This window comes from Cygnus olor, chromosome 19, assembly GCF_009769625.2.
Source record: "Cygnus olor isolate bCygOlo1 chromosome 19, bCygOlo1.pri.v2, whole genome shotgun sequence".
In the NCBI taxonomy this organism is placed as follows: domain Eukaryota; kingdom Metazoa; phylum Chordata; class Aves; order Anseriformes; family Anatidae; genus Cygnus; species Cygnus olor.
In genome coordinates, this window is record NC_049187.1 from 4,579,489 (window position 1) to 4,591,569 (window position 12,081).

At 48.6% G+C, this 12,081-nt stretch overlaps 1 protein-coding gene across 1 annotated transcript in view; it reads right to left on the reverse strand.

Annotated features, from left to right (window-relative positions):
• The window catches only part of BRINP1 (BMP/retinoic acid inducible neural specific 1), an 85,696-nt gene extending 81,138 nt beyond the window's left edge, over positions 1-4,558 (reverse strand). The window contains exon 1 of the mRNA XM_040531827.1: positions 4,094-4,558. The gene's annotated coding sequence lies outside the window, so the exon portion shown is untranslated. The remainder of the gene's footprint in view (positions 1-4,093) is intronic.
• Between the last annotated feature and the right edge of the window lie 7,523 nt (positions 4,559-12,081).

Consider the following 12,081-nt stretch of genomic DNA (forward strand, 5'->3'; position numbering starts at 1 on the left):
AGGGCCTGACCCTCAGCCACTTTTCCAAATGACATGCTTGTGACAGTTTATGCCACCTTCGTTTAGGATCTGATCCAGCATCCCTGAAGTAAACTTGAGTCTTTCACTAGTCTTCAGCTCAGTCTAAATCAGCTGCTCCTCTGATTTCTGCTCTTTCTCCTGTCCCTCCCACTAGTCCCTCCTAGAATTTTTTCTTCCACTAAATGGTGCTGTTCAGCCCCTCGTGTCAGCAACAGCTGTCCTGCGCCTACTCCCAAACCCCACTGAACATCACCCGATCCATCTAGTCCAACTCTGCCCATGCTCGGCTCTCTCTGGACAGAGGAACCCAGGAGATACATCCAGTTTCCTTCCCCAGGCCTCCCTGCTTGATAACGTTTCCCCTTCCCACACCGATTACAAGCCACATCCCTGTCCGACCGAGCTCCGCTCCCAGCACCTCTCCTGGACGTGGCACAGAGAGCGCGGCAAAACCTCCCAGGGCACCCAAAACACCCCGGGGCTGCCCCCCGTAGCCGGGAGGAGATGCTCTGCCCCGACTCCGCTCAGCACCAACGGTAAGCCAGCCTCCTATCCTGCCCCAGGCGGTAGCCATCTTCCAGGCAAGAGGAAGAAGCACAGGATCAGACCGTGGGTTTTAGAAGCTGGGTCTCTCCGTGCGTGGACGTTCTCCCTTTTTGGGAAGCTGCTCTTGTGTGGCCTGGAAGGAAATGGGCCAAGGTCCTTACGGTTGTTAAAATCTCGTGATACTTTTTGTGAGAGGGATGGTGTAAATCAAAGCGCAGGGCACCAGCTACCTAACTCTGGGTAATTTATATTCTGCCTCGCTAAGTTCATCTCTGCACTTTCAATGCATGAAGCGATTTTTCACTTCCCCTGTAGTATTTGCTGGCACGGAAAAGCTGCTGGGCTCTGTCCCAGAAGTAGCTGCATTTCATCACCGGGCCAAAGCCTCCTGCGCGCATTGGGCCAGATCCTGGGCAGGATTCCCGCACCCACCAGCGGGGCTCTGCCGCCTTGCAGCGGGAAGGATCCGGCCCCAACCCATTCAGCTGCACCTGGCCTCGTCGGAGAAGAGAGCCCTGTTGTTATTTACCCCTCTCCCCCCCGGTCCCCGGAGCGTTATCAGCGCTTGGCTCCCTCTCCGCGGGGCCGGGGCAGGCAGGGGGGAGGTGGGAGCTTTCCCCCCCGGCTCGGCTCGGCTCGGGTGAACTGCGTGGAGCCACAGCGCCCCCTCCCGGGACAAGGCGCCGCCGCCCGCCCGGCGGCTCCGCGGAGCTGCGCGGCTGCGGAGCGGGTCCCGATCACAGGGGCACGGGGACCGGGGGAGGGGGTCCCCGCTTAGTTCTCCGCACGAAGCAGCATGATGCTCGGTGCCTAGGTGATTTTCATCCTCGTTTCCAAGCTTAGGGGATTTTCATCCTCGTTTTCGAGCTTTGGAGATAAATATATATATATATATGTATTTTTTTTTCCCTTTTTTCTGAACCTTCCTGTGTCAGCTGCTCGCACGGTGCTGACACCAAGCCCTGGGCAGACTCTAGAAATCTACATCCATCCATTTCTGGGGGTGGGCAGGGAGCCAGCGCGAACGCACCGGTTCCCAACCGGAGCCAGTTTCTGCAGCGCTTTCCTGAGCAATGCACTCAGCGCAGGCACCGGGACTTCTGCCTGAGCAAAGACAGAGGGATTTGGCTTTGAAGTATTTCTGTTACACAGACAACAGCGATTATGGTCTGCCGGCAGACCCGCTACCTTGTAGAGGTTAGCATCAGCCTTACGCATACTTCCAATGTAGTAAACAGTGAAGGTGAGGAGGGAACAGAGCTATGCTCTCCATCACCTCTTTTGGGATACCTTTTTACCCATAGCAAGCCAATTCACCATATGTTCCTCCCCTCCAAAGTTTTAACGTGGACTTTAGTCGGCCCCATTCCATTCCTGCTCTCGGAGAATAGCACAGCCTCCTTCCTAGGCCCGATGGAAAGAGGGGAAGGGGAAGAAGGTCAGAGGGGGGTGCTGGTTAAATACCTCTAATGCCAGTGACATCATCTCCCCCGTGTGTACTACGCCAGTTCTGACCGGAGGAGCTTGCAAAGGCAGATTTGTATTTGTACTCTAAGGATGGGAAGGTTTTGCTCTGAACCTAGGTATGGCTGAAGTGGAGCCTGCGCTGTATATATTTAGCTATGGATGCATATGCGGTTTTGTTCACACTCACGCTCAGACATGGAAAAAGCAAATGTGACTCCAGCACAGCACTTCACGTTCTTACAGACTGTTCCTTGATCAGAGAGGGTATGACGGGTATAGGAGTGCCACTGCTCCCCTAGCAATCCCCTGGTCCCCTGGCTGCTGCCTTTCCAGTAGCAAAATCATTACTGAGTTCGAGGGAACATGCAAAGAGCAGTAAAACAAACGCAGACTCACAAAATGCCTTTTCTGCTGTGTGGCAAAGGGCTTTGGAGCCAGACAAACCCCAAATCGATGCCTGGAACCAACTATCAGGGAGAAGCCTACGATGAAGGTGCAAACCACCTACCAAGAGACTTGCAAACAAGACAGCGTGTGCACGCTCGTGTGAATGTCTGAATCCTTGATTCACATGATGAGAATATCAATGCAGTCCTGCACATTACAGTGCCTGTTCGCGTGGAGATCAGGACTGTGTGTCTGCGCGCAGGGGAGCTGCGCGGCTGTGTAGCTTCCATGGGGGAGCAAGACTGAGCTGCGAGGCTTAAGCACGGGGTTTAAGCATGTGTTTAAGCGTGCCGGCTGTACGAGTTCGGCAACATGTGCTTTATGTGCTTAGTGTGTACATGCGTGCAAGGAAAACACGACTGCTTCTCTATGTGCTGTGTGGGAGGGAGAGAGCCTGGGTTAGTCTGTCACTCACAAGCAGATCTGATCAATCTTTTTCCCTTTTAAGGAACAGAAAAATTATATTCTTTTATATTTCTTGCGCCAAAGCATCGTCTCCTCGTTACTTGCTGCCTCCTCCTCTTGCTAACCCTCAAATACTTCTCCACAACTCTCAGAAAAGCAGCTTAACTGCCATTAACAAATGATTATTATGCACCCAGATGAACAGCCAGAGTAAAGCAGGAAGGATCCTTCTGTCCTACCTAGTGCAGATGTCACTCACAAGGCTAAAGCCACACGTTGAGACTGCCAGCGTTTCATCCGCTGCTTGTTTCTCTCCATGAAAAGAAGACTGCATCTAAGAAGTGACTCCCTCCTCCTTTCCCCACTCCCAAGCAGAAGCACAGAGGGACTCTCCGAAGCCAAAACATGCACTCACACCTACACCCACCTCTCTTTGGGTCATTGCTGGGTCTTTAGCCCTGGGCTGTGCTGGACCTCGGGGTTGATGCATTGGCGTGGAGATGCCCTACGTCCCCCTATTCCCCATGGGCTGCAAAAGGCAAAGTTACGCTCGGCAGCAGCCTCGCAGTCAGCGCTGAGAGCCGAGCTGGGGGAAACCAGGCTCCTGCGCTGTGGGATGCGGCCCCCCCCTCCCTCCCTCCCGCCATCGCTGCCCTCCCCCGGCTCTGCCGCTGTCTCCCCGTGCCCACCAGAAGTCGAGGCAATCAGCCCAGTGTGGGATTCAAGGCGACAGACTTTCCTTTTCCTCTGCGATTTGCTTGTCACTTGCTAAAGCGGAGCGGCGGATTAAGTGGAGATGACACCATCTCCTTGGGGACGGTCCCCCCCCCACCTCCGGGCTGTCTCGATACTCCGGAATACAGATGGAGCCTGGCTGCATCCCACCCCCAGCTCACCGCCAGCCCAGCCAGCCGGGGCTGAGCCCCCACCGCCAGCATCCTCCAGGGGCCTCATCCTTCTCCAGCCCTCCCAGTCCTGGCCAAGCTCATCCACACGCACACCCCATCTCTAACCGGGCTGCAGGACTTCTCCCAGCCGGTGTCGTCCCCCACCCCCACCCCCCGGGAACTCCGTGTTCCCCGAGCCGGGAGGGAGGGGACACAAAAGGGTGCAGGGCTGGGGGAGAGGTGCCGCGGGCGTTACACAACGGGGGGAGCCCGCTGGGCGCCGGGGCATCCCTGCAGCCGCAGCGCAGCGCTCGCCTTACCTGCTGCTAATGTCCCTCTCTGGAGGAGATCCGGGCGACCGTGGGTTTTATTCGGCTCGGTAGGAACTTGTGGGAGAGCTTCTCTGGCCAGCTTGCATACTGGGTGCTGGTTTGGCAATGCAGGCGTGAAAATCCTGGGTGTCTAGCAGTCCTTTTCATGCTCAGACAGAAAATCCCCCTCCTTGATCCAGATCGCGGGCATTAAGGGCAGAGGCAAAAAAAAAAAAAAAATTAAAAATCCTTTTTTTTTTCTTCCCTCTTTTCGCTTTCTCTTTTTTATTTTATTTTTTTTTTCTTGCCTTTTCAGTCCCCTTCCCTTATTCCTGTGCCCCCCCCTCCTCTGCTGCTCAGTTCGTAGCCATCGGGGGAAGGAGCAGAGGCAGCAGGGAGAATGGAGAGGGGGTTAGAAATAAAAATGAAAAGGGCTCCAGGAGGGAAGCGAGAGGCTGGGCTTGTCACCGGAGGAGGGGCTTGGAGCGGTCTGGAGAGGATGAATGGGGAAGAGGAGAGCAGGGAGGAGCCCCAGCCTGGCCATTTTATTCTAAGAAGTGTTTTGTACATAATTAGGGCCGGGGGAGGGGCAGGCGGGGGCAGAAAGGAGGGACTCCAGCTCCGGCCAGACGGAGGCTGGGCCGTGGGAAGGGAGGCTGAGACGGGGAAGGGCCGCTGGAAGGGGCTGTGGGGGGACCGAAACTTGTCTGCCCCCCGGATGTGGCGAGGAGGATGCAGAGCAGCGGGTTGAGATTCCGAGTGGCCCCCACCCGTTAAATCTTTTATTTTTTTCCCCCTTTTTCTTCCCCTCCCTTCCCTCCCCTATTTTCTCCTTACCGGAGCCAGGCAGCGCCGGGCCCCATCCTTTGACCAAGCGGCTGCGGGAGGCAGGGAGGGCTGGGGGGAGGTTTGGGGGGGCTGCCCGCAGCCCGGACCGCGCCCTGAGGTGCCCACCTCCTCTCGGGGAGGGGGCTCAGGGGCCGACCCCCCCCCTCCCCCGCCCCAAACCCCACTGCGGTTCAGCACCGCGGAGAGCGGCGGGGCTGGGGGGCGCCAAGGGGCCGGCTCGCCCCCCGGGCTGGCCTGGGGTGGTGAGCCGAGCCATGCTGAGCCATGCTGAGCCGTGCCGAGCAACCCCGGGAGCCTCCTGGTTCGGCTCCGCATCTGGGTCCGCCTGGCACAGCCGGCTGCAATCCCACCGTGGGGTCGGGGAAGGGCTGGGAATGGGGTCTCCTCCTCCTCCTCCTCTGCTCTTCTCTGGTTCAGGTGAACAGGATGGAGCTCTGGGATTACCTGAGTGCTTTAAAAATATATAAGAAAGGCGAGGGAGGAATGAGTTGGAGACAGGTGTGCCTCAAGGGCATCGCCCACCCAGAAGGATCTCAGCAGCTCAGCAAAGGCAGCCCAGCGCAGGAAGAGCATCCAACACTCCCTGCCGTTGTGTGAGGCTCCTAGACCCCTCAGACAAATCACCGGCTGTGCTGTGCTGTCAGAAGGGAAAATATTCAGCCACCTTGAGCAAGTTATATGGAACAAGGAGGACAATGGGGCATGCCCTCTTTGTGCCCCCCCTTCTCTGGCCTGCAAGGACAGTCTGTTCTGTCCTTCTCTCACACATCCACTGTGACTACAAGAACACTGTCTTAAGCTAAATCTTCAGCAAATCTTTCCTGAGCAGAATTAGAAGCTGTTTGGTTAAATTCCAGGCTGCTCTGATAGGGCTGAAGCTTAGTTTATCTGTTACAGAGTACCCACAGCTTTTGAGTTTTCCTTTTTTCCAGGCAACTGTTCAGCTGTAAAACACACTTCATGGTAAACCACCCCTGATTCTGTCACATTGGCTCATATAAAAGGCTGAAACAATTCTCACAGATCTCCCTGGTACAAGGCCACAGAGGAATGGCGTACACCACAGCAGAGAGGTTTGAGGGATTGGTTCTTATATAGACCATATATCTGCAAAGCACTTGTTTAAACAAATAAATAGTGTCTGGGGTTATCACTAGTGTGTTCTTTCATTGTTGCTCTTGGCATTTACCAGAAATGAAAGGGGGATCCTTCTGTCTTACATGAGGATGTTTGAAATCAAAGCAAAAGCTCCAGGGACAACAGCTGCAGTCACGTGGGATTTACTGATTCAACGAACAGAGCAATACTGGGTGTCATTCCTCGCTGCACCTGGGAAGGCTAGCGTATGATTAGGTCTAGCAAGACCTGGAATGATATTTCGTATTCCTGTGAAAGGGCACAGAAGAGAAATCAAGTGAGCCTATACTCTTCAGTCACCCAAAGTTCTCCTGAACCTAAAGAACAACCCAAATATTCTCTACAAAGTAACACCTTCTTCCAGAAAGTCAGAGCCAGGGATGGGTGTCCTGCCCAGAAACAAGAATTACTGTCAATATCATAAAAATATAATGAGAAAAGTATAAAATGAAATGAAAATAGAAGTTTTGCTCATCATTTTCTCGTCCCAGACTGTTGTCTCTCTTTCCCCCCCGTTCATACACGCACTATTGCTGCCTCTTTCCCAAAAGCTTTTACTGTCTCTGTATCAAAAGAGGATTATTTGGTGCATTGAGTATTCAACATGTTCTCTTACAGTATTGTTGTGTTCAATGAGCTTTGCTCATCTGAATGGACACTCGCTGCATAGTCCACTGGTTTAATTTGCTGCTTTGGAAACCTAAGCAGGTTACAGCATATTTAGCTATGTGTCTGTTCTTATGTGTCAAAGATAAGGTTTCTGGATGGCATTTTTAAAAACAAAATTATTTCACTCCAGTAGCTTTCTCTTTTGAGTCATCTCCTCTTTTTAGTCTTGGATATTTCATCTCACCTTCCCCCTGCAATGAACAAAGCCTGGATCTTCACCCCAGATCAGCAAGGCTCCATTGAACAAGATTTTCTATTTTTTTTTCTGCCACTGAAGAGTTTTTCTGAGTTGTTAACAATTTTAGCGTGCCCAGTTCTCACTTTCTTTCTCTTCGAACAAAACAATGTTTAGATATTTTTTTAATTATAGTATTCCTCCCATGAAGAAAATTGAAACTAGTCAATCAAGAAAGAACATGAAGGAGAACAGAAATTCGTAACACACAGTGTGTAAAAAGAGAGCCTCCCATTTGCAAGTACTAGGCCAAAAACAACAACAAAAAGATGGTGGTGAGGATGGAGAAACAATAATTCGGATTGTCAGAAGTTTAGCAAAATGTCACATGAAACAGAGATCTGGAAAGTAGAAATAAATGTCCATGTCCAAGTGGGTTCCCTCTGTGTGTTCTGAGTGTTATTTCCTAGTGCAAAGAACCTTTATGTGCCACCTATACATGGTGACTACTTCATTTCTATTTGTGATTCTACAGCAGAAACTCACTTCAGAGTCCCAAGGGTTGGTGAAAATAATCAGACCCTACTCTGAGTTCTTCTTGTGCTACCAGCAAACTTTTTCTTTCCTCATATCCTCTTGTGTTTCCCTCCTTGAGGATGCAGAATGTATTCTTGTCAAGGTTTTGCAGACTTCATTGTTTATTACAGGCTAAAAATGGATTAAACTTGCTTTGTGAGCATTGTATTGATATTCTGGTGCTCTCCCAGTCTCTTATGAAACGTATTTCCTCTTTCTCCCCTGCAAACAATACCACAATAAGTACTGATCTTATTTAGGCTGTGTTTTGTGTTGGTTGTGTAGCTATCCACCTCCTGAGCACCAGCCATATTAATTTGCTGTTGGTATCCCCTAACAGGTGGGTGGGTGTCTCACTGTTAACAGACTAAGATGGGTGATGTGCAGGGTTGTGTGGCCAGATAAATACCAGACTGTTTTGATGGATGGTGGAAAAAGTCTGGGAGTAGGCTCAAGGGTCAGGAGGCAAGGAGCTGGCAGAGATTTCTTTCCACCATGTCCAATGCAGAATTGAAGGTTTATAGTCAAGGCTTGAACAGAAAATGGGAGAAAGGCTGAAAGTCCATACAAATCTAGCCAAAAATGTTGACAGGTCCCATTAGAGGGAGAAGAAATCATTAGGAGCTGTTTTTTTTCTGAAAGGGGTTTCTGATAGCTGGCTCCTCTGCATTAAGCTGAATCATCCCCATCGCAGCTCTAGAAGCCTGAAAGACTCTGAACTCACTGAAATTTCCAAGTAGGTGTTGTTCCATCATTGCACTGCACCTAAATTAACATAACCCAAACTTATCTACTGAGATAAATTCCTTTCCAGCTTTAAATTGGCAAAAGAAGAAATACCACGGCTTCAAAATCGAACTTCAGTTGTCCTAGGTACTCACCTTTCAGGATACTTGTTCTGAGCACTGTGAGCCTCTGGGAGCTGCAGAATGAGGTTTTCAGTCTCCTGAGATTCAGCTTTCTGATGAGCTTTCTTGGTATTTTTACTACTGGTCTTGGGTAGGAAGCAGATGGCTTGTGAAGAAAGATATGATAGTGGTTTGTCTGTCATTGAAACTTAAAATAAGACAGATACCACTATAAGGTCAGCTCTAGGAAAACACAGTGGGCAGAAAGAAGAGTAGGAACTGATTGTTTTCCAGCTCAGAAGCCACATTAATACGAAAGTTATTGGTCAGAGCTAAGTGATGCAAAATTAATGATTTCTTCCACTGGGTTCTTGTGTAATTTGAACAGGACAGGTGTTTGGTTTCAGATGTTTGTCTAAATATCCTCTTCAGACAACAGAAAGATAGTTTTAACTCCAGAGGTGCAACCCTCTTGTTATCATAGACACTATCTTAGATATAAGATAGATATAAGATGGATTTTCTTCTGAAATTAACTCTCTAAAAGGAACCAAATCAGCAGCTTAGACTGAATTCCTAAATTTTAGTGGGATGAAGTCAGAAAAGTTGAGTCCTTTCCTATGGAGCTTGCAAACGTGCATGGGAGAGCAAGCAAATGAACCCATATCTGCTGATTTTCCTATTGTAGCCACAAATCCATCCTCTTTATTAGCAGTCTTTCATATTCACTGTTGTTACTATTGTGTGGTACCAAGTGCAAGTCATCAGTATTCATCACCTGCAGCTTAGTTTCTTCAGAACTTGGACTAAGGCTTTTAAAAGGGAACTACTTGTAACTCCCAACCCATCATGAGCTGTACACTGCACAGAAGGCTTCAAGCCTCGCTCTGCCTCTATCTGCAATCACTCAGCACTTCATACCACTCAAAAAAAAAAAAAATGTTGGTAGATGAAACCCACATGCAGTCAAATGCAGGGACTAGAATGTTCAATTGAGCTTTTTTTCTTATTCCTCGCTCCAATGTATCTATGTTCTTGCATCTGTTTCGTATCTCCCTTAGCCCCAAAAATGTTCATTCCAAAGAGATAGCAAAGCAAGAGGCACTGATATCTCCTGAAGTTTTTGAAAGAGGCATGAGAAAGAAATCCTTAGCCTGATTTACAGGGGTTGCTGGAGGCATTGGACAGCCACTGGCATCTGTAGTCTTTCTAAGCTAATTCTGAAGCAGGTCAGTGAGAGTTAGAGGGTCAGTACTTCTTTTCTGACTTACACAAGAGAAGAAGCCAGCGCACAGCTAGCAGGGCTGAGATAAGGTCATACAATCAGATGTTAGTATAGAATAACAGTACCACCCACAGGATAAAACCAAGTCATAACATACATATGCATCTGACTGCATGACTTACATTGATGCTGATGTATTGTAACTCTGTGGACATTTTTTTTTCCTGGTCTTGTTGAAGGCATGTTACAAGACTGTTTCATCTTTATACCTTTATCTGGATTATAAATAATGACCAAGGAACACAGCAAAGGGAGGAAATTTAGTTTTCTGGAGTCTGAGGATCCAACTCAGTCAGGTAGGCTGTCCAGCACCTTACAACAGCCTCCCTCCCAACACACACCCTTGGTGTCATTTATTATTTATTTGGGAGAAAATCTGAATTTGAATCACTAAGAAGTGACACATTTCAGAGCATGCTGCTGCTCTAAGATAACTGCACTTTGCCTCAGGTATGCGGTGAGTCAGGAGGTTGATAGCTGATGCGTGCCAGCACCCTGAGAAATGGGGTTATTGTTACCATACAGTAACCACATGCCCTGAGCACTGTTATTCCTCGCTTACAACAGTGTCTTTTCATCTCATTAAGAAAAAGTTGATGTGATCGATTTTCAGGAACTATGTGGAAAGATGTATACTAACATGTTTTACAAAAATTTTCTGCATAAACACAGCCTCTTAGGCTACTCTGGTTGGTGGTCAGAGCAGGAGAATACAAATCAAAACGTTTGGGAGTCTGTTTCAAGAAACACAGCCAAGTTCTCCAAGAACAAGCCCTGGTGTACCGTATCCAGGTGTCTAGGACCAAGGTCCTGGTGCGTAGTGAGAAACACAGCTGCCAGACTGTTTAGATGTAGCTTTTATGCCACAGTTTCCCAAGCAGAATGTTAAAGTGTGTATAAAAACTGCACCTTGTTTATTTTATTTGGAAGCTTCCCAAAGCAAAGACTGCTACTTACTCTGTGTGCACACCTCTCCCTGAGCAGTCCTGAATTCAGCTGCTATCTTTCTCTGCTAGTGGTAATATTGCTAACAATTAACATTGCCTACATGATTCTCTACCTCCTGCTGTCCAGACGTGCCTGGTACCAACAGGGTACAGCTTTCCACACCAAGCACTGCACTTTCGCTGCATTTCTTCAGTACTAGGTTGCCCATTAAACTCAATCTAGGTGATTCTGCAGGTTATTTCCCATCTTTTGCCCTCTTGGTGTCCAGTTTGCCCATGGCAGCTTCTGAGCCAGCCCAGACCTCGTCCCTAGACCGCTGTCATCCCCAGCATCGCAGTGCTATTACAGTAGATTCACACCTTCGGTTCAGTCTTTAGAACCAACACTGCTTTTCAGTTGCTGGCAATGAAACACTCAAGGCAACTTAAAGGGTTGTGGTTGTCAAGTGTTTCTTTATGTACTGTTCAATTCTTGTTTTCAAGCTTTTCTTTTGCTCGTGACACCTTCTCCAGAAATAAACATTTCTTTCCCTGCTAGTTTTAGATCACTTCCCTCAGAGCCTTGCAGCATTTAACTCTTCCCACCTTTCTTAAGGAAAATCACTCAATTCACCTCTGGAGGGAGCGATCTATTGCATAGGAATGCAGGACTGGCTTGGACACCTGGCATCTATTTTTGGCTCTGCTGCTGGATGGCCATATAATCCCAGGGGATCACTTCACTCTTCTTTGCTTTCATCTATGCAATACAAGCAGTAATACATCAATCTAATGCTCTCATCTTGTCAGGATTACTGTTGTTTCTACAACTGTCACCTAGAAGCCAGAACTGAGCAAACTGCAGTTACCCACCCAGCTTTTTGTCTACGTACAGAGTGCAGGCACGGTGGCAGCACGTTAATATATTTGTGCTAGCTTTACCTAGCTAGCGTGGGAAATGACAGTGCTGAAAGCATCATGGTTTGCATTTATGTCTCCTTTCCAGCAGTTACCCACACCAGCAAGACTAAGTCAACACAGGAATCCTGACACACTCTGCCAAAACCTCATTTGAGAGGAGATGTAGGGCTTGCCTCACAGACTTCCATCTCACAACAGGTGAAATCAAAAGGAGATATTAGTCACCCTATAGTTCCCCCTGCTGTTTATGAGAAAGAACATGTTTTGCACAAATCCTGAAGCAGAATTAGGAACAAACTCAGATATTCCAAGCCTCTGTTAAATGTCACTAATCTCCAAATCATCCATCCTTACACACGTGGTGACAAAAGCCACCATATAGGGGCAAAGTAATTATTTTTATTCTCTTTCTCTCCTTGCTGCTTCACCAATAGTCGATCAATATTGTCATTAAAGCTCTGAAAATAGGTTCTGTTGGTTAATCTGCACCTTGAGTACAACATGGAGAGAAAGGAAAACAAAAACCCCTCAATCATGTAGTCCTTCCACAGCCATCATCAGCCCCTTTGTTCAGAAAAAGGGGCGCATCCATGGATATCTCTTTCACAAAT